Below are 18,393 nucleotides of genomic sequence, written 5' to 3' on the forward strand. Positions count from 1 at the left end.
AGGTATGAGCAAGGCCATCATCACAGAGAGTTGGGGACATCTGTGGTCTGGGTTTTCCAAAAGAGCCAATGCTCCCTTTGCATCTGGGAGATGGCATATATTTTTATTTACCTTTCACTAAAACCACTTCTTCCGTGCAGGGGCACAAGTGCCTCTCAGGTCAGTGTCATTCCTCCAGCCACATGGGCCAGGTCCTTTTTTCTAGTTCTGGGATGGATTTGTCCCATCTTTTGGTCTGTCCCTTTCATCTATAAACTGGACCCATCATGTCAGGCCTGGTCAGGAGCACAATCTGCAGTCACATTCCCAGCCAAAGACAAAAACTACCCCAGCCCCCATGGGCTAAAGACTTAGGAGGCTCCTAGAACCTGTCAGAAGTTCACTCCAGATGAGACCTCAGAACTCACCCTGCAGTATGTACCACCCTGAGTGTGGTCACTGGGTTTAAACATCCATATAGCCTGGTGCATGGCCACACCTGCAATGCCAGCTACCAGGAGGCTGAGGCAAGAGAAACACACATTTGATGCCAGCCTGGATGACTTCCTAAGATCCTGTGTTTTAAAAAAAAAATTCTGGAAGAGTACCCCTGGGACCCACACCTAGTACCACAAATCAACAAATACATATATATTCTTTAAACATTCATACACTGATGTAACAAGAGCCAGCATCAGGGCCCAGGATGATTCCAGACCTGCCTGTGGAGGAAGCAAGTACCCAGCACCACCACACCTAGCCCTGCTGCCTGTCACAGTTATCAGCTGAGCTTGGCTTGGGTGTGTATAGGAAGGGGTTGCCCTGGTCATTATCGTGGAATTTGGCCTCGTCTTCACTTGCCTCAGCTCAGCCCTGGGCTTAGTCTGGGCTTTGGTTTTAGTCTTGAACTGACCCTTGGCCCTGCACCTTACTCTGTTCTATATACACAGGCTCCTGTGTGCTTCTAGATTTAACTTAAATCTAGATATGTCCAAGTATCTGAAAGAGCCCACCAACCCGTGGGTGTCCTTTGGGGACAATTGTTTGGTAGATCACACCTGTCATCTCACTGGAACACCCAGACAGAACAGCCTTAAAGGCAACATGACAGGAGCCAGCCCCTCCTTGACCAGCTCCTGTCTGCAACTTTCCCTGGAGGGTGATGTTAGTACCACACAGAGGATGGGCTTGGAGGCAGATGGGCCTGGGTTATGGAACTTGCTCTGCTTCTTGCTGCTTGGAAAAGTCACATCAAGTCCCTGAGATTCTTTTGTCATTTGGAAACTGGAGAAATCACTGCTCCCTTAGACTGGAGGCAGATAGTCAAGACATCAAGTACGTTGAGCATCCTGCTAGACTCAAGAAAAAGAAGGTGCTGTCACTACATGAAAGTTGTGCCCTCCACAGTCTTACCAGCAGGATGAAGCCGGGAGCTCCTCCTGCCTTCACACCCTCAAGTCAGCACCCTCACTGGGAGCCTCCTCCCCAGCAGCCTGTAGTTCCTGTCCCCACACCCCCTACTTGCTCTGTGCTCACATTCTCTCCCTCTTCCTCCCAACTTCCACTACCCAGCTTCCCTTGTAGCCTCCAGAACACCCATAAGGAGGCTCAGTCCCATTGCTTGGGCTGGGTGATTGTGCAGAGGCCAGTCCGTCTCCCAACTCAGGGAGGGCCCAGTCTGGCCAGGAGGGTGATGGTGCCAGCTCTGTGGCCATCCCTGCTTGAGGTTGGCACACAGGCCTGGCCAGGGCACTGCTAGGGATGAAGTTTTGCCAAAGAATGCTTCAGGGCTTCTGGGAGAAAGCCGCAGGGAGTGGCAGGCAGCAGTTCAGGGCTCTGGAGGCACAGGGCAAGTGTCAGAGCTGAGCCCTATGTGGGAAGGAATACTGTCCAGCTTCTAGCAGACAAAGAGATGTTCACCAAAGACCCAGGTAATGAATGCACACAGTATTCCATGAACACATACCTATGGATAAGTGCACACAACCCCATGGTCAAAACTTCAGAAGCAGAAATGTGCAGAGCCAGGGGTACCTTGGCCTAAGTCCATCTAACAAGCAGGTCCGTTCCTACTCCCTTGGCCTTCTCTGCAGCTGCACCATGGTCCTGCCCACTTTGTCCAGCTTCACTGCTTCTTCACCTTCACTCTTTATCACCCAAGTGTTTGCCTCCCCCTTTCAAGTGCTTTACAATTTCTAGAAGTGGCCAAGTGAGCAGAGTTTCTTCTGATTGCTTCATCTGCATTATTGAGCCCAAGGCATGTGAGCTTGAGGCTGGGTTGTGTGCTGGTTCAGTTACCAACTTGCTTCCCAAATGCTTCCTACTGGCTTGTTGGGGTTGTACTGTATTTGGAAACTTCCATTTCAAGTCATCTCATTGGCACTTGATATTTTTATTTTAAGAAAGGTCACTGATCAGGAGGGTGAATTCTGACTTCCAGGCTTATGTTTCTGAGTGCTTGGTCCTAATGCCTCTCAGGGGGTGCATGAATTTGCCCAGCCTCTTAACTCTTGGTAGATTGTTTTTCTCCTGAAAGCCCCTGTTGATTGCTTTGAATGAATATAGATATGATTTCCTTAAACTCTGACTTCAGGTTCAGAGAGGCAGTGCAGAGCCCAAGCCCAGCACTGACCACTGTTTAGGTTCTTCAACAGAGATACAGTGCAGGAGGCTCCAGAAGTGAGATGTGGAGGGGCCTGAGGGAAAGGAGGAGCCTGGGGATGTAGAGCAGCCCTGGATGCTGGAGGGGAGCAATGGAGGCAGTGAGGTTGGAGGAGCCTCAGCAGTTGCCTCCAGAAGCGAGGTCACTTGACCTCTAAACTTTCTTGCATTGTCTCACAAACGAGTTTTTGAGGGACACCATATATCTAAATCATAACATAGCGTATCATGTTTATTCTTTTGTGTATGTTGAATCATCCTTGAACCTATGGGATATATCCCACTTGATCCATGGTGATAATCTTCATAGTGTGCTGTTGGATTTGATCTTCTAGTATTTAGTTGAGTTTTGCCTCTATGTTTATCTAGAACATTGACCTGAGTTTTCTTTGTTTTCCTTTTCTCTCTCTCTCTCTCTCTCTCTTTGGTATTTTTTCCAGTTTGGGGGTCAAGGTAATGCTGGCCTCATAAAATATGTTTGGAAGAATTTTTTCCTCTTAATTTTTGGGAATAACATAAGGAATTGTTAAATATTTTATGAAACTTGACAATGAAGTCATGGGGCCTGAGCTTTTTTCTTTGATGGAAGGGTTTTTATTACAAATTCAAATTTGCTACTTGTTATTGGTCTCTTCAGGTTTTTATTTCTTCACGATTCAATAATAGTAAGATGTCTTTTTGCCCCCCCCCCCCCTTTTTTTAGTTCATCAGAAGTATGCCTTTTTTTCTTTTTTCTTTTCTGGTACTAGGGATTGAACACAGGGGCACTCAACCACTGAGGCACATCCCCTCCTTTTAAAAATTTTATCTAGAGACAAGGTGTCGCTAAGTTGCTTAGGGCTTCATTAAGTTGCTGAGGCTGGCTTTGAACTCCTGATACTTCTGCCTTAGCCTGCCCAGCCATGGGGATTACAGCATGCGCCATATGCCTGGTTAAGTGTGTCTCAGTATAACAGCTTTTGAAGACGAATTTTGATATAATAAAAACAATCGATTTAATATTCTACAATTTAGAACATCTGACTAGCATGCATAAGATTCTGGTTTTGGAGAGCTCGTGCCACTCCTGTAGGTCCACGCCAGGACTCCACGCCCGCTGAGGCCATGCTGGCCGGGGTCAGGCGCTCGCTCTCTCAAGGCTGGCGCTAGCTCACCTCACCATCTCTGTATTTTAGCTCCAGCTCCTCTCTCCTCGCCGGCTGGCTGTCTCAGGCCGCGGTGATGCTTTTGCTCCGCCCGCCATGCTCTGTGAGCTGTGGCAGTAAGGGCGGCCTATCTTCTTTGCTGGCCTGAAGGAGGGAGAAGAGCAAGTGGGGCGTGTCGTCCGTCCACTGGCCTGGAGCTACCACGGCACCGTCGCCGGAGCCCAGGAGACCTGTATGGATGGGCATGGCTTGATAGCAGCGCCTTCCTGCACCGCTGCCTGCACCGCCGCCATCGCCGGGTTGTACAGCAAGGTCCGCCCCCCCCCCCCCCGCCCCCCCAGGCTTTGCCCACCGCAGCTGGCCCTGCTGCTACTGCTGCTGCTCAGCCTCGGACTTCTCCACGCAGGTGACTATCAACAGCCATCCTAATGTCCAATCCAGAAATGTACCACGGACTTTGTATCCCTTGGAAAGCCTGCCTTGGCAACCTGGTGTATCATTCTGCTGTGTTAGGGCTCAGTGCCCTCCTGTGCTGGAGGAACTGTTCCAAGGATGGACCCACATCCTCTACCAACTTTGAAGTGACCTGTGACCCTTGTAATTATCACAGCCACACAGAACCCAGAGAACATAGGGGAGGGGACCATAACCCTCCCAGTTACTCTTTTTTTTGTGTGTGTGTGTGTGGCTTGTTTGGGGATCTTTACCTTAGAACTTTGAAGGATCACTTCCAAACTTACAAAGTGGAAGGGAACTGGACACTCATAGATAATATATTAGCGTTCAGTTCAAGTGACAAATGTGCCTGTGGTCCCTGGATCCAGTGCCACTGCTACAAATAAGGTAAGTGTGCTTTCTTTTTTTCCCCTCTTTCTACTCATAACTTCCAAATGTTTGATTCTTCGGACAACTTTCAAAATGTGGTATAAAATGGTTATTCTACAGCAAAGTTTTTTAAATTTTTTAATGTTTTCTTGAAATGCAATTAACAAGAGTTGATAAAGGATTTAGTAAGGAACTTGCTCTGGAATATAAAGTGTGGGTCTAAATTTAAATAGACAATGATATGAAAAATAAATAGTAAACTGTGAAATGGTGTGCTCCTGGAAGAAAATGCAGGCCAATTTAATGAAAAAAATGTGTGTGTGTAGGTGTGTGTGTGTGTGTGTGTGTGTGTGTGTGTGTGTGTTCCAGGCCAATTTAATGAAAAAAAAAATATATATATATATATATTTTTTTTTTTGGTGATGTCTTTTGAGTGCATGTGTGTGTAATTCTTCTTGAAGAATTCCATATGCAGTTTTATCAGATGATTGAAGTGGGCATTTAGAATAAAGAAAACTGTGAAGCTTAAGGCAGTGACCCATAAGGAAATACATTTTTAAAAAATATCTTCAGTTGTAGATGGACACAATATCTTTATTTTATTTATTTATTTTTATGTGATGCTGAGGATCAAACCCAGTGCCTCACACCTGCTTGGGAAGTGCTCTACCACTGAGCCCCAGCCCCAGCCCCATGGAAACACATTTTATTGGTGATTTGGAAGCTATAGTAAAATGTAATAGCTATCAGCCAAACTTCTCAATGGCAAACCCATAATGGTATTTGTTCCTAACCTTTTGGTGACCAAGGAAGTTACAAATTGTATATTGCATAAAGGGATATATAATCCCCATGTAATTTCGGGCCTTGGGTTAACAGTTTAAGTCAGAGCTAAGGGAAAAACTGGCAAAATTAAGTTAAGCTTACCCTGCCTACTGTCCACTGTCTATAGCCCATGTTTATTTATTTTTAAAGCCCAACAGCAACTTCCAGGCACCAGTGTCTTCCTACAAATAGGTAGAGAGGAGCTATCAATAGGGTTTCCAATTGCCAGTCAATGCTAGTCAAAAGAGTTTCTACTAAAAGAGCGTCCCAAGTAAACCACTTCCTTCCCTATTATCCTAACCACAAAACCATACATATGGCTTTGAATGTAAAGCAAGATCATCTCATTTGCTTTAACTTCCTTTATTTATTATATCTATTCATAAGCTGCTTCAGATTAAAATACAATTGGTGAGCATCAAGCTTTTGAGATACTTATGACTATCTTTTGATTTTGGGACACCTTCCCTTGCCTCTAAACATATGTGGCATATTTTTAAAACAAATTTTAATTATTTGACTTGGCATTTTATGGAGGCAATTTTAAACACCTGCATAGATATCTGCATAACCCAGGGATTTGTATTGCACTGAGTTAATTCTAGCTCCTTACCTCTTTAGGAAAAATTTAATAGCACCCATCACCACCATGCTCCCAACTAGTCTTTATGTCAGATTACCTCGTAGCCAGCTTTTCCTTACCCTAAAATTGATCATGAAAACATAATTGATATTTATAATTCCTTCTTCTACACCTATTCCATGTTTCCTTTATTATCACTTTAGCTAGATTCATCCTTCATTCCTAGGGAATCTGAATCCTCATTATATTTCCCTTTATTGGGTTACTGTAATGGTTTCCCATTAACATTTACTTATGACATCCCCCACCAATCTCCTGGATATCATAATGGTCTCTTCTTTCTCATGATGTAGAAAAATGCAAATTTCCATTATTAATTGGAGTTGAATTGCCTCTGGCAATATAGTAACCCACTTGTTTATTGTTCAGTGACACAAAGAACTGCCAACTGGTAGATCTGGTAGAATCATTCCTTCCTTGGGAATTGTATCATATACTTCTTGTGTGCCACTTGAAATTCTCTCAGCCATTATCTTTTACATCAGACATGGCTGAAGTAAGCAGTTCTGCACAGATTTCAACCACCAGCCTTGTGTATGTAGTTAGCCTGACAGCATTACCTCAGACATGTTCCACGTGCTTCTGGTGTCCTGCCATTGGGTCTCTCTGATTCCATGGAGGGAATATCATGGAAAACCAGCTCAACTCTCACACTTGCAGAACTGGTAAGTACAGGGAGTTAATGCCAATGAGTCAGTTCTTACAGGTGCTGAATGATTATGAATTTATGCCTCAGTCATCACAGAGCCAAGTTATTAAGTAGAGTAGTATATCTTGTTCCCTATTTAATATCCCTCTATTCCTTACTTCGCACAATCATATACAATTCTCAAATTACTTGCAAATAAGAGTTTGTCTCAGCCTCTGCTTTTTTAAAAAATTATTTACATCACAGGCTATGATAGAAAGTAAGATCTCTAATCTTCAAATCAACAAAGCCCAACACTGTGGTTGTGAGAAGCAAAAATTCTGTGTTATTTGGCTTAATAATGAGAGATGTCCTGCTACCATCCCTTTGATTACCAGACCTGTGAATCATGTCTATGGAAAAAACAGCACCAAAATGGATTTCTGGTTCAAATATATATCATATTCTATAAGAGACTACAATGGCTTTTTTGTTATTCTGTTTAGTACTTTGTTTCCAGCATTTGAAAAAAAAAATGCTTGACATAGAGTAGATTCTCAATAAATATTTGAAGCAGTGCTTTCTTTATGGCACACATCTAAACTCAAATTGTCACCAGCTGGCCAGGCTGGCAAGATGAGCTGGGTTCAAAGGAGCTGGCTGTATCAATAACTAAGAAAATGGTGAAGAAACCTGTAGCACATGAACATGAATTTCTAAGATCAAAGGCAGGAGGGCTCAGTGACCCTAAAGGTCAGCTCCATGCTGGGCAGTGCTGGAAAGAGCAAGAGAGCGAGCACACCCGAAACTCCACTATTTATTGGGGAGAAGACATTCAATAGAATATTCCACCCAAATAAGGCAAGGGGTAGGGTTTCAAAAGGTGGAGTCTTGCTTGGTGATGTTTTGTGGTCAGCAGATTGATTGACATCTTGGCAAGTCACACCCATCTCAGTTGCTGTGTGAGATCACAGGCTGAGAGAAAGGAAAGGCACATTTTTGTCGCACAATGCCAGACCAGTCTTCTCATACATTCAAATGTGCATAGCTCACACACACAGCCCATGGATGGCTCGTGACACCAAATGATACAGAGAAGATAAGCATAGGCTCTGCACCAGATGACACACAAATACATGAAGTGTTTCATATTTTTCTGAAGAGACAAACATGTCATTAAAATATAAAAAATAGGTTTGGGTTTTAAGTAATAAAATAGAGAAGCATTTTGGAATGAAAAATGGCAGGCAGGTTAGTATGGCTAAGGATTGTGACTAGTGAAAGAACCTAAATACCTTGCACTAGAGTTCATACCTTGTTACCAGTTCTTAAAACATTTTAGAAGCTATCACTAGTCCATATCGCTTCATCTGTCTATTATCCCATAGACCAAGGAGAGAGACCAATTGGGATATGACTGCAGTAGCCTGTATGAAAAGCAGAAAGAGGATGGGAAAGAAGGAAGGAAAGTAACATAAAATAAATTAGAAGGAACAGAACTGAATGAAATAAATTGATACCAAGTAAAAGGAACACAGGATGTGTTACCTGCCATGTCTGTTGAACTGCGATTGAAGCTATGTCAGGTTAGATGCCTCCATAAAAATAATTGACTTTTATAGCTTAAAACTATATTAAGCAACCATCTTTCAAATCCTTGATTTAACTGTTTCCTAGTATTTTATACACAAGAGGAACAGAATAAAATGTTGTTATTTAAATTAAAAAAAAAGATGAAGTAATTAAGTGAACCACATAGACCAGCAGTTCCAGAACAGCATTTAATAATAATACTGAAGAGGAATGGTACTGATAGTGAGAATGCCTTTAGTGATACCCACTTAAGTGAGACACTGGCTTTTGGGCTACTTCAGATATATTATTATCCCATGTTGCAGAAGCACCCATCTATTTCTATTATAGTGAGCATTTTTATCTGACATGGTCACTGAATTTTAGCAAATGCATCCTATCTTTGAAAAACTATTTCCACATTTTCAAAAGGACTTAAATATTTTAATTCAAGAAGTGAAATACAGAAAGACAGTTGCTCCATAACTATACAAATAGTAAATTAAACAAGATAAGAAAATGTTTTAATTTATACTATTTAAATTTCATTCATTACTTTAGGATAATAACTCATCTCAACATCTACAATTTTAACAATCATCTGGGAAGTTTGTTTAGTTGTTGTTCAGAAACAGATGTTGGCCTGATGGAAACACATTTGAAAACATTCTTGTTCTGGTCATAGTTTCCACTATACCTATGAACAATGCCTCTAATCAGTCTCAGAAGTTCTCCTGTTTTTCAAAACATAAATATTTTTTTAAAAAGTATTACTTCACCTAAATTTTATATTTTAACAAATATACACCAGAATCACTCCAACTCTAAAGTTTCCTCACTTGAGTCAGTGCCCCACTGCTGACAAAGACTATGACAGTCATATATGGATGCCCTGCACAGAGTAAAGACATGAACTTGGATAGGGCTTCTTACAAGACAACAAGATGCTGCTTCTTAAATGACTTAATAATTCCTAATGTAATGGCACAAAAATTATCCACTCTTCTATCAGACTATCAGAGTTCCACTTTCAGTACATGGCAGAACAGGTGGTTCACATCAACTAACTCCCAGCTAAGAAGTAGAATAGCTGGATAAAAAAAACTGTTTAAAATCCCCTGCATAGGCATCAGACATATCAAAGCAGTGAGGAGTTATATAAACCTCATCTGGGAGAGCATGGAAGTTCAAGATGAAGCCTGATTTGGGGGTGCATTCTCCCTTAAGATATCTGCCAACTACAGAAAGGTCATTTACAAGGAGTGAGCAGAGATTTTAATAGTCTTAGAGCTGGGAAAACAAAAAATGGAGTCTGATGACCTTAAAGAAAGAGATTCTAGCAAGCACTCCGGCCCCACCCCAGGTTTAGGGTTAGAACCAAAACAAAGCTACACATTTAAGAGGACTAGTTAATTAGAATAAAAGACCAGAAATCTCCAAATCCCCTCAATCATGAATAAAACTGAAGAATTCTGAAGTTGCTTTCATTAAAAGGTCACTAAAAGCAGTTAAAATAGAGGGAAGGACTTATGATTTTTTAAAAGACTACAATAAAATGAAGAATTTCCCTTCATCAAAAGCCACCAGTGAAAAAGCAGATCATGGAGTATGAGGAAAAATATCTGCAATAAATGTTAACAGAGAACTTGTACCTAGAACAACTATCTTCAAAAAATTCCCATAAATCAATAAGAAAAAGACATAATGCAATAGGAAAAAAAGCAAGAGACTGAAACAGACTTTGAAAAAGAAGATATCTAAATGGCCAGTAGGTATATGAAATGGTGCTCAACAACACTTGTCGCCAGGCAGAGAAGTGAGATAACACTAAACTTACTGAGGGAAGCTACAATAAAAAGAAAATACTAAGTGTTGATAAGAATGCAGAGAAACCATGACTATCCTACACTCCTTGTTGGAGTGTGAACTGATACAATCCTTGGAAAATCCTTTGACAATAACCACTGTATTAGCTCTGTAATGTGACAGTTTTATTTCTACAGATAGACCAAACAGAAATGCATGCATATGCACAAGAAATATATACAAGAAAGTTCATATTCATTATGTTTATTATTCATAATGGCAAAAAACTCTTCAATTATCCCAAATGCCCATCAACAATAAAATGAAATTCTAAATTGTGGAATATTTGCACAACCAAATAGCTACATAGCAGCATGAATGAATGAACAATAGCTACATGCAATAACATAGATGAATCCTACAAATATTGTTGAGTGATAACCATACATTTAAAAAAGGATATACCATATGATACTATTTATATAAAATTCAAAAGCAGGCATAACTAATTTATGACATTAAAAGTCAGAGTAGTAATTGCTTTTAGGTAAGAGGCAGCTAATGGGAAGAAGTTCAATGGGGCTTCAGAGGTGATGACAACATTTTGCTTCTTAACATGGGAAGTGTTCACTTTGGTGCTTTATTGAGGTATACGATTTGGGTTCGTGAACTTTTCTGTATATGTTATACTTCAGTAACAAGGTTTTAAAAAATGCTTAAACTGGAAAGAATAAACATTCAAGATATTAAAATAATTAATATGACAATTACTATTTCTTGATCACCTACTGTGTGTCAGGCACTGTGTATTTGTTTTATCGTTTCATTTCCACAACAGCCTTTCAAAGCAGGAATTCACCTCCCCATTGCAGATTTTTAAAAACCGGAAGCTCAAATAGTTTGAGCGGCTTACTTATGTCATAAGGCTGGTAAATGATGAAGCACACTAAACATTGGAAACCAAGTATGATTTCAGAATTAAGGCCAATTTCAGAAAATAAAGTCAAGCCCTTTTACAAAACATGTAGGACTTCAAGGTCTCCAGCCTCCTTTAGGATCTATAGCCTTATTTTTCACCAAGCCTCTTGCTTATATCTCAGGCCACTCCTGCCATAACTTCAGAATCCCTATCCTCAACCCCTTCACTTACTAACTCTACACTCTGGTAATTATATACTACTTGTAGCTCCCTGAACAAGTCAGACTTTCTCATAGCTTCATGTCTTTGCATATGCTGCCCCCTCACCTTAAAATGCATCTTCCCCACCTCTTGCCCTACCAACACTTTGGCTGAGTTGGCTCTTATGGGTTCTTAAATATCAAAGGTAATATAAGTGATGATCTCCTTTGAAAGTCTTTCTCTGATCTGGCCCACCCTTCTTATCTACATGTGTAGCACTCTACTCGTACCTCTGTCATACCACAGTGTAACATTTATGTATCTGTCTTTCTATATGAGATTAGAAATTCTAGGAGAGAAGGAGCCATTTACCACTTATATTTACCTTTCACTAAAAGGTCATTAAAAACACGTAAAATAGAGGGAAGAACTTATGATTTTTAAAAAGGACTACAATAAAATGAATTTCATTTTATTAAGAATTCAAGGGTGTATCCCTTGCATCCAGTGCAGTGCTTGGCACACAGGAGGCTCTCCAGATTAGCTAAACAAATAAACAACTTTAATATCTGAACTAAAAGCAAACAAAATGTTTCAAATACTAAACAAATGGAATTTCTATTGCCATGAAATTATGGTCTGCATTTTTGTTTTGTTGGCATAGGCTTTGCAAAGAATCCTTTTAGAATTTCATTAAACACACAAGACAGAATATTTTTCCCATCTCTCATAAGAAAACTCTTTGAATAATATGGTCCAGGTGTAAGAGCTGAAACAAGAACAGCTAAACCACATTGAAATAAAGGGAAAAAAAATAAATGTTGGAAATGCAAATAAATGTAACAAAGAAGCTGATATTTAAATAACTTCCCACATCAACCTCTTATAGTTCTATTAACAGTGATAAAGAAGACAGTTTTTTAAAAATAATGATATTTCTGAAACAATGTCGAAGAAAAAAATCCAAGCCCTTTCTTATTTAGAAAGAGATTACGTGTCAAGTTCATACAAATGACAATGGTGGGCCATCTGAAGATTTTTTCCATAGACTGTGTTCTCTATAATAGTTAAATCCCCAGACAAGTCTACTGCATTATAATAGTAAGTATATTATTAATAATAACAAGCATGACAGCTTAACGGAAAAACATCGAATTATAATCAGAAGTCATGCCTTCTAGTCCCAGTTCTTCAACTAACTAATATTTTGTAATTTCAAGAAAATTGGTTTTAAAATTTGTTTTTATCATATGTATTTAGGGTGTACAATAAGATATGCACATATATGGTATTGGAAAATGTGAAATAATTAGTACAGATAAGCAAATTAACATATCCATCACCTTCCATAATTACCTTTTTGTATATGGTAAGAGCACCTAAGATATACTCTCTGCAGTTTTTCAACATATAATACACTAATATTAACTACAGCCCTCCAGCAATATATTAATTAGATCTCTAGGCTTATTCATCCTACAACACTGAAAGTCTCCCCATTTCCTTCCCCTTGAGCAAATTATTCAACCTCTTTACCAAACTGTTTATCTATAAAATGCAAATCCTAATCCATGCTAATCTTCATAAATTTTTACCAAGTTACATTGCTTATTCTTTCAATAACTATCTACTTAGTACTGGTAGTAGGCATTTGATATTTTGAGGTCTACTTACATTTATCTTAATAAGATCCAGGTTTTCCTGTAGGAAATCTCTATTGGAAACCAGATCTATTCCATTCTTAGATTTGGATGAGCTTTCTCCCCACGCCTAGATCCAGGGGTGACCTATAAGTCACTTAAACCACTCAGCATATTCCATTCCCCAGATATACAGGTCAGGGTTTCAGTGATAGGGATGTTTCCAGTCAGAAATAACAATACACAAAAGTTCATTTGTTAATTTCTGGGAAAGAGCAACCAAAAGAAATTCATCTAAGAATGTGACAGTGTGGTGTAAGTCAAAATGGGTCAGGCAAGTCTGTCTTTCTTTTGAAAGCTTCTGGACACTGCATTCTTTGACTTCAGACTCCTTCCTCCATCTCAAAGCTGGCAGATAGTATCTGGCAATCTCTCCCTCTCTGACCTTCTGACTTTGACCTTCCTGCTTCCCTTGTAATTATGTCAGGCCCACCCAGAAAATCCAAGATCATCTTTCCTCTGAGATCCTTCATTTAACCATATGATCCAAGTCCCTTTCACCACATAAGCTAATATTCATAGGCTTTGGAAATTAGGACAGGCATCTTAGGGACCAACACTCTAACTACCTTAGGCACTATCATTAAAACTGCAATTCTTTGAAATACTTCAGGGAGCAGCAAAAATAAGACTTTCATTTCAGAGGAAAAGGACTAACAAGAGATGGAAGTTAAAGCAATGAAGAAACACCATGGCTAAATCTCAAAAACAATACTGGGTGAAAATGCAAGCTGTGAAGTTCTATAATACATAAATCAAAAAATAAATTATTGGAATCAAATGTACATTATAAAACTATAAAAATCATAGACATAAAAGATACTACAGTAGTTATCTCTAGAGAAGCAAATGTATGGGGGCTTCAAATTTACCTCTGACATGGGCATATGGATATGTATTAAATTCTCTGTACTTTTCCATATGTTAGGTTATTTCATAATTTAAGTTAAGTAGTATTTATTTAATTAAAATAATGGAAAAAATATGTTTTGGATCTCTACTTGTTTATCTCTTCATTTTAAGTAAGATCAAGCTCCAGAAACACTCCACAAAACTCTCCCACTTTTAAATGCTAATTTAGAAAACAGATTAATTATAGTGTGGTTATTCTTATCAGTAAAGTATTCTTATTGTTCTTTCAGAGTATTTTATATGATTTAATTTATATTGGGATGAGCTTTGTCCCATTTAAACACTAGATTTACAATAAGGAGATTCAGATTCTACATTCATTTCTGCTAACTAGTTTCATAATTTTAATTAAGTCTATTTTAAGTATTTGCCCCATTTCCTCACACAACTCAAAGAGGATAGATTACCTGCAAATTTCTTTCCAGTTTTAACACTATGAATCAGAAGGATACTACCACAAATAACCAAATACTTAACTCACACAAATCAATGCCAAACCTAATCAAGAACTTAAGAAAATTCTAATAAACCATATTTTCCCTTTGCAAATTTTTCTTCTTCAAGATTCCTTAGGTATTCCTATCAAATTAAAAACTTGTCCAAATACTATGACCCCCACATATTTTTGAAGTATTATACCTATCCAACACTTCAAAGAAGTAGTTTTCTGTGCATGTTCACAACAATAGTTCATGCTTTCAGTAACTGCAGAAATTATTCTTAGAGAATCATTTTTTTCCTTAAACTATAACTGACATGAGGCTTCCTTTTGAAAAATAAAAACATAACATTAGACAAAATCTTCCTATTTCCTCATCATACTTTTACCTTCTATGTTACGATTCTAGGTCTTTATAAGTAAATGTGTAAGACATAGACATATAAAAAGAACTACTGAAAGTTTCAGTATAATTACTTACCCAAATTAAAACCATCAATAGTATACTATAATAGGATAAATCAGGATGCACACAGAGACAATCAAGAAGAGAATTATTTATATGGCATTTATCCACTCATTCATTTGTTCATTCTTTCAATAAGCATCATGTGCCAGATCCTGTGATAGATGTGTGAGTAAAACAATTCCTTTCTCTCATGAGTTCACGTGTGAGGTGGTGAACCAGACACATTCATTCATTCCAAAAGTATTTATTGGGTACCTACTGTGTGCTAAATATAGCTTCTAAGGAAGTAAAGTGAACAAAACCAAAAAGATATCAGCCTCCACTTATTTTATAATCTAAAAAGGGATTTACGTAGTAAATAAAATATAATAGAATATTAGGAATTCACATATTTAAAAAAACAGATAGGAGGACAAAAAGAACAGAGATTATTATTTTAGGTGGGTGGTTAAGTGGGGACAGAGAGAATAGCAAGTATAAAGGCCCTTAGATAGAAATCTTTTTGGCGTTTTTGCAGATCAAACTAAGAATACAATGTAAGATACCAATTTTCAAGGGTGGGAGACAATTTTATTTGTCAGGATGAGTTTTGTGAAGGTCACCTGATAGGAGCCTTTTTTGAAAAAAGGTACACTTAATCCCTTCTCCACCTCCTAACCACAATTCTAATATGACTCCTGTTGAAGATTATGTTATAGGGAGCCACTGTTACTAAGGTGATTATGTCATATCATTCTTTTGTTCAAGGAAACATAAAGTTGAAAATCACTATAAGACATGGTATATTGGTCACATGCTATATTGGTCTCCAGAGAAAAAAGAAAAGTGGAATTTACCCTGATGACTTACTTAATAGACTGCTTTTTCAGACATATGGACAAAACAAACATGGGGTACTTAAGTACCCAAAGGCTAACATTAGTATGAAACTATTACCATTCCCAGGCTGAAAGAATAAGGGAAAGAAATAAAATTATCAAATCTTTGAAAGCCAGACTACTGGACAGACTATGTCATGTAGCTCCTTCTATCAGTACATTTAAGTAGAGAGAAAAATGGGAAAACACAACCTCTCCACCCACCCTTTGATGTCCTCCCATGATTCCCATTGGGTGATCTTTAGCAGAAGCCAGCAAGTAAGGGATCCCAGGATGAGGTACAATGTAGATGATTCAGCCTTTTAGGGTACGAGAAGAAGATATGGAGAATCCATTGGGTCAGGGGTGAGACAGGGACAAATAACCAGCACACATACTATATAGAAGACATGTATTAAAACAAGTAGAATACTGTGAATAAAGAGAATGTGAAGCTGAGGTACAGGTATAGAGAAGATATAAACCAAAGCAGGAATTAATTAGAGTGCATGCCATGTTTGGAGAACTGTGCAGAGTTTGGAATGACCAGCACATTGAAGAATTAGTGGAATGTGGAATATGAGGCAGGAAAGGTAGAATAGGACCAGATGATGAAGCAGAAATCAGTAAAAAATGGCCTGTACTCCAAATCTAACCTGCTGTATGTTTCTTTACACTTATTTATACTGGAACACTGCCATGCCCATTCATTTACACATTGTCTATGGCTGCTCCAAGTTAGAGTGGCCAGAGTTGAGTAGCATAGTTGTGTAATTGCAACAGAGATAGTATGGCCCATAAAGCCACAAATACTTATTATTTGGCCCTTTACAGAAAAATGTTTCTGTTCTCTATTGGGGGAAAATATGTAAGAATGACATACACAAAGTTGGATAATTTCTGAAAGTAAAGAATAAACTGTTATCCTAAATCAATAATCAATGAAACCTAGTATTCACTAGGAAACTCTAAAGCAGTTATGAAAAAAAGCAGCTACATGCTAAGAAAATATTTTAGAAACTAATATTCATCCCCTCCAGTGGAACTGGATATTTATGCTAATCAAGCAACATACCAGGGGACTGAATTCAAATATTCTTAACCTCTATAACTTTCTAAATATCAATTTACTTCACATTTTCAAAATTATACATAAGTCACTCATTCATTAATATTTAAATGTTTACCTTCAGAATGTTTTCTTCTGGAATATCATCCAACATTTTGTTCTTAAATTAATTTTGTTGAAAATTGTGCTTAAATGCCTGTAATGCACTGTTTTGTCTGGGCATTTTGTTGTGGAGCCAGAAACTTTTGAGGAACGCATTTGTTTTGAGTACCTCAATTTTTCTGTGATGAGTACCTTAATGGTTTCTGTGGTTGAGTCTCAAATTCACTGGAAAAGTATTTATTCCATCATTTGTCACTAGGTTTATTCTTTTACATTGAAGGATTTAGTCATTTTTATCCCAAGTTTTCAAGCTGTAAATGTATTAGGAAGAAAGAAGGGGAAAAAGGTAAAACCCTTATTTCTGTATACTTTTTTAAATTAAAGGACAATCATAAAAAATTTTATTTATATGGCAATTCCTGATTTACAAACTACTTTGTAACTAACTAGTTTGAAATTACAAACACATCATCACAACAACCCTTCAATAAATTAGCTCTCTTTCCAGATGAGGATAAAGAACCTTAGTGTGCAAATAATGTACTCAAAGTCTTTTATCAAGTTACTAACAAGTTTAGAACTAAGAGAACTCTATACCATATATTTTTAAACTATGCCAGCCTTCACATGATAGTGATTGTCTCCAAGTGGTAAGAGTTTGCTTAGTTCTTTATACATTTATACATCACTACAAAGTAAATTTTTGAAGTTAAACTATGGTTTATAAATCACAAGGAAAAATGAATATACACAGGATATATACCTTTTTGATAGATATTTTGTGCTTTTCCTGTGTAGCTAAAAAAGCCTACTCGTCAATCTGTTGTAGTATTTACTAACTACATTAACCTAAATGGAGTTGTATCAACTGATCAGAACATGTTGTTAATGAGGGTAAAATCAGAAGGATGTTTTCTAAGTAGGCTAAAAAACTAGTACAAGTCACAAATTCTTCCTGAATAATTTTCTTGGAAATATCACCAGTATTATTACAAGAGGGCAATCAATATAATCCATCTCTTGTTTAAGAAAATAATCCAAGAAAAGGTCTAGATTTGCTAGTGACAGGAATAAATCTAGGTTTTATGTGACCTAAAGCTTGTATAATTTGGAAAGTACAGGTGAATAAATTAAGTGCAAAATTAAATGTGAACAAGATAGAATTTTTTAAAATCACAATTTAAAAAATTAAGTTATACTACAAACCTTACAATATCCAGGAAAAATATAGCAAGGTTTATTATTTATTAACTGACTGATACACAGACTTTTTCCAACATTGATCACCTCCTTTTCTATGACAACAATTTTGTTTCTTTATTTCAGTAGAGAGTACAGAAGTACAATTTTGTCTTTCCTCTCTCATGGCTATTCAAATTATTTTTATTAATTATAGTCTAGAAAGGTTTCTTTCAGCTTCACAATTACATAATAGTTCATCTAACATCAGCAACATTTTTACTCAGAAGGTATTCCTGGTCTGGGGACTATCCCTGGGAGAACTACAGTCCTTCCACCTTTGTAGTGTGGCCCACACAGAGATGCTGTCTCAGAAGCCAATCTAACTCAGCCATATCCTCAACACCCAACCAGACAACAAAGCCCAAGTTGCAGGGGCTTCTAAGCAGGCAAGCAGCAGTG

The 18,393-nt window shown here is 38.1% G+C and overlaps 3 pseudogenes; 2 read left to right on the top strand and 1 right to left on the bottom strand.

Moving 5' to 3' along the window:
- Positions 1-4,019: 4,019 nt before the first annotated feature.
- On the top strand, positions 4,020-8,184 carry LOC143640795 (repulsive guidance molecule B-like; annotated as a pseudogene).
- On the top strand, positions 7,766-7,862 carry LOC143640796 (U6 spliceosomal RNA; annotated as a pseudogene).
- Positions 8,185-8,816: 632 nt separating the features above from the next.
- LOC143640794 (spermatogenesis-associated protein 22-like) lies at positions 8,817-18,326 on the bottom strand (annotated as a pseudogene).
- Positions 18,327-18,393: the final 67 nt, after the last annotated feature.

The sequence above is a fragment of the Callospermophilus lateralis genome, unplaced genomic scaffold (assembly GCF_048772815.1).
Source record: "Callospermophilus lateralis isolate mCalLat2 unplaced genomic scaffold, mCalLat2.hap1 Scaffold_6110, whole genome shotgun sequence".
Lineage (NCBI taxonomy): Eukaryota > Metazoa > Chordata > Mammalia > Rodentia > Sciuridae > Callospermophilus > Callospermophilus lateralis.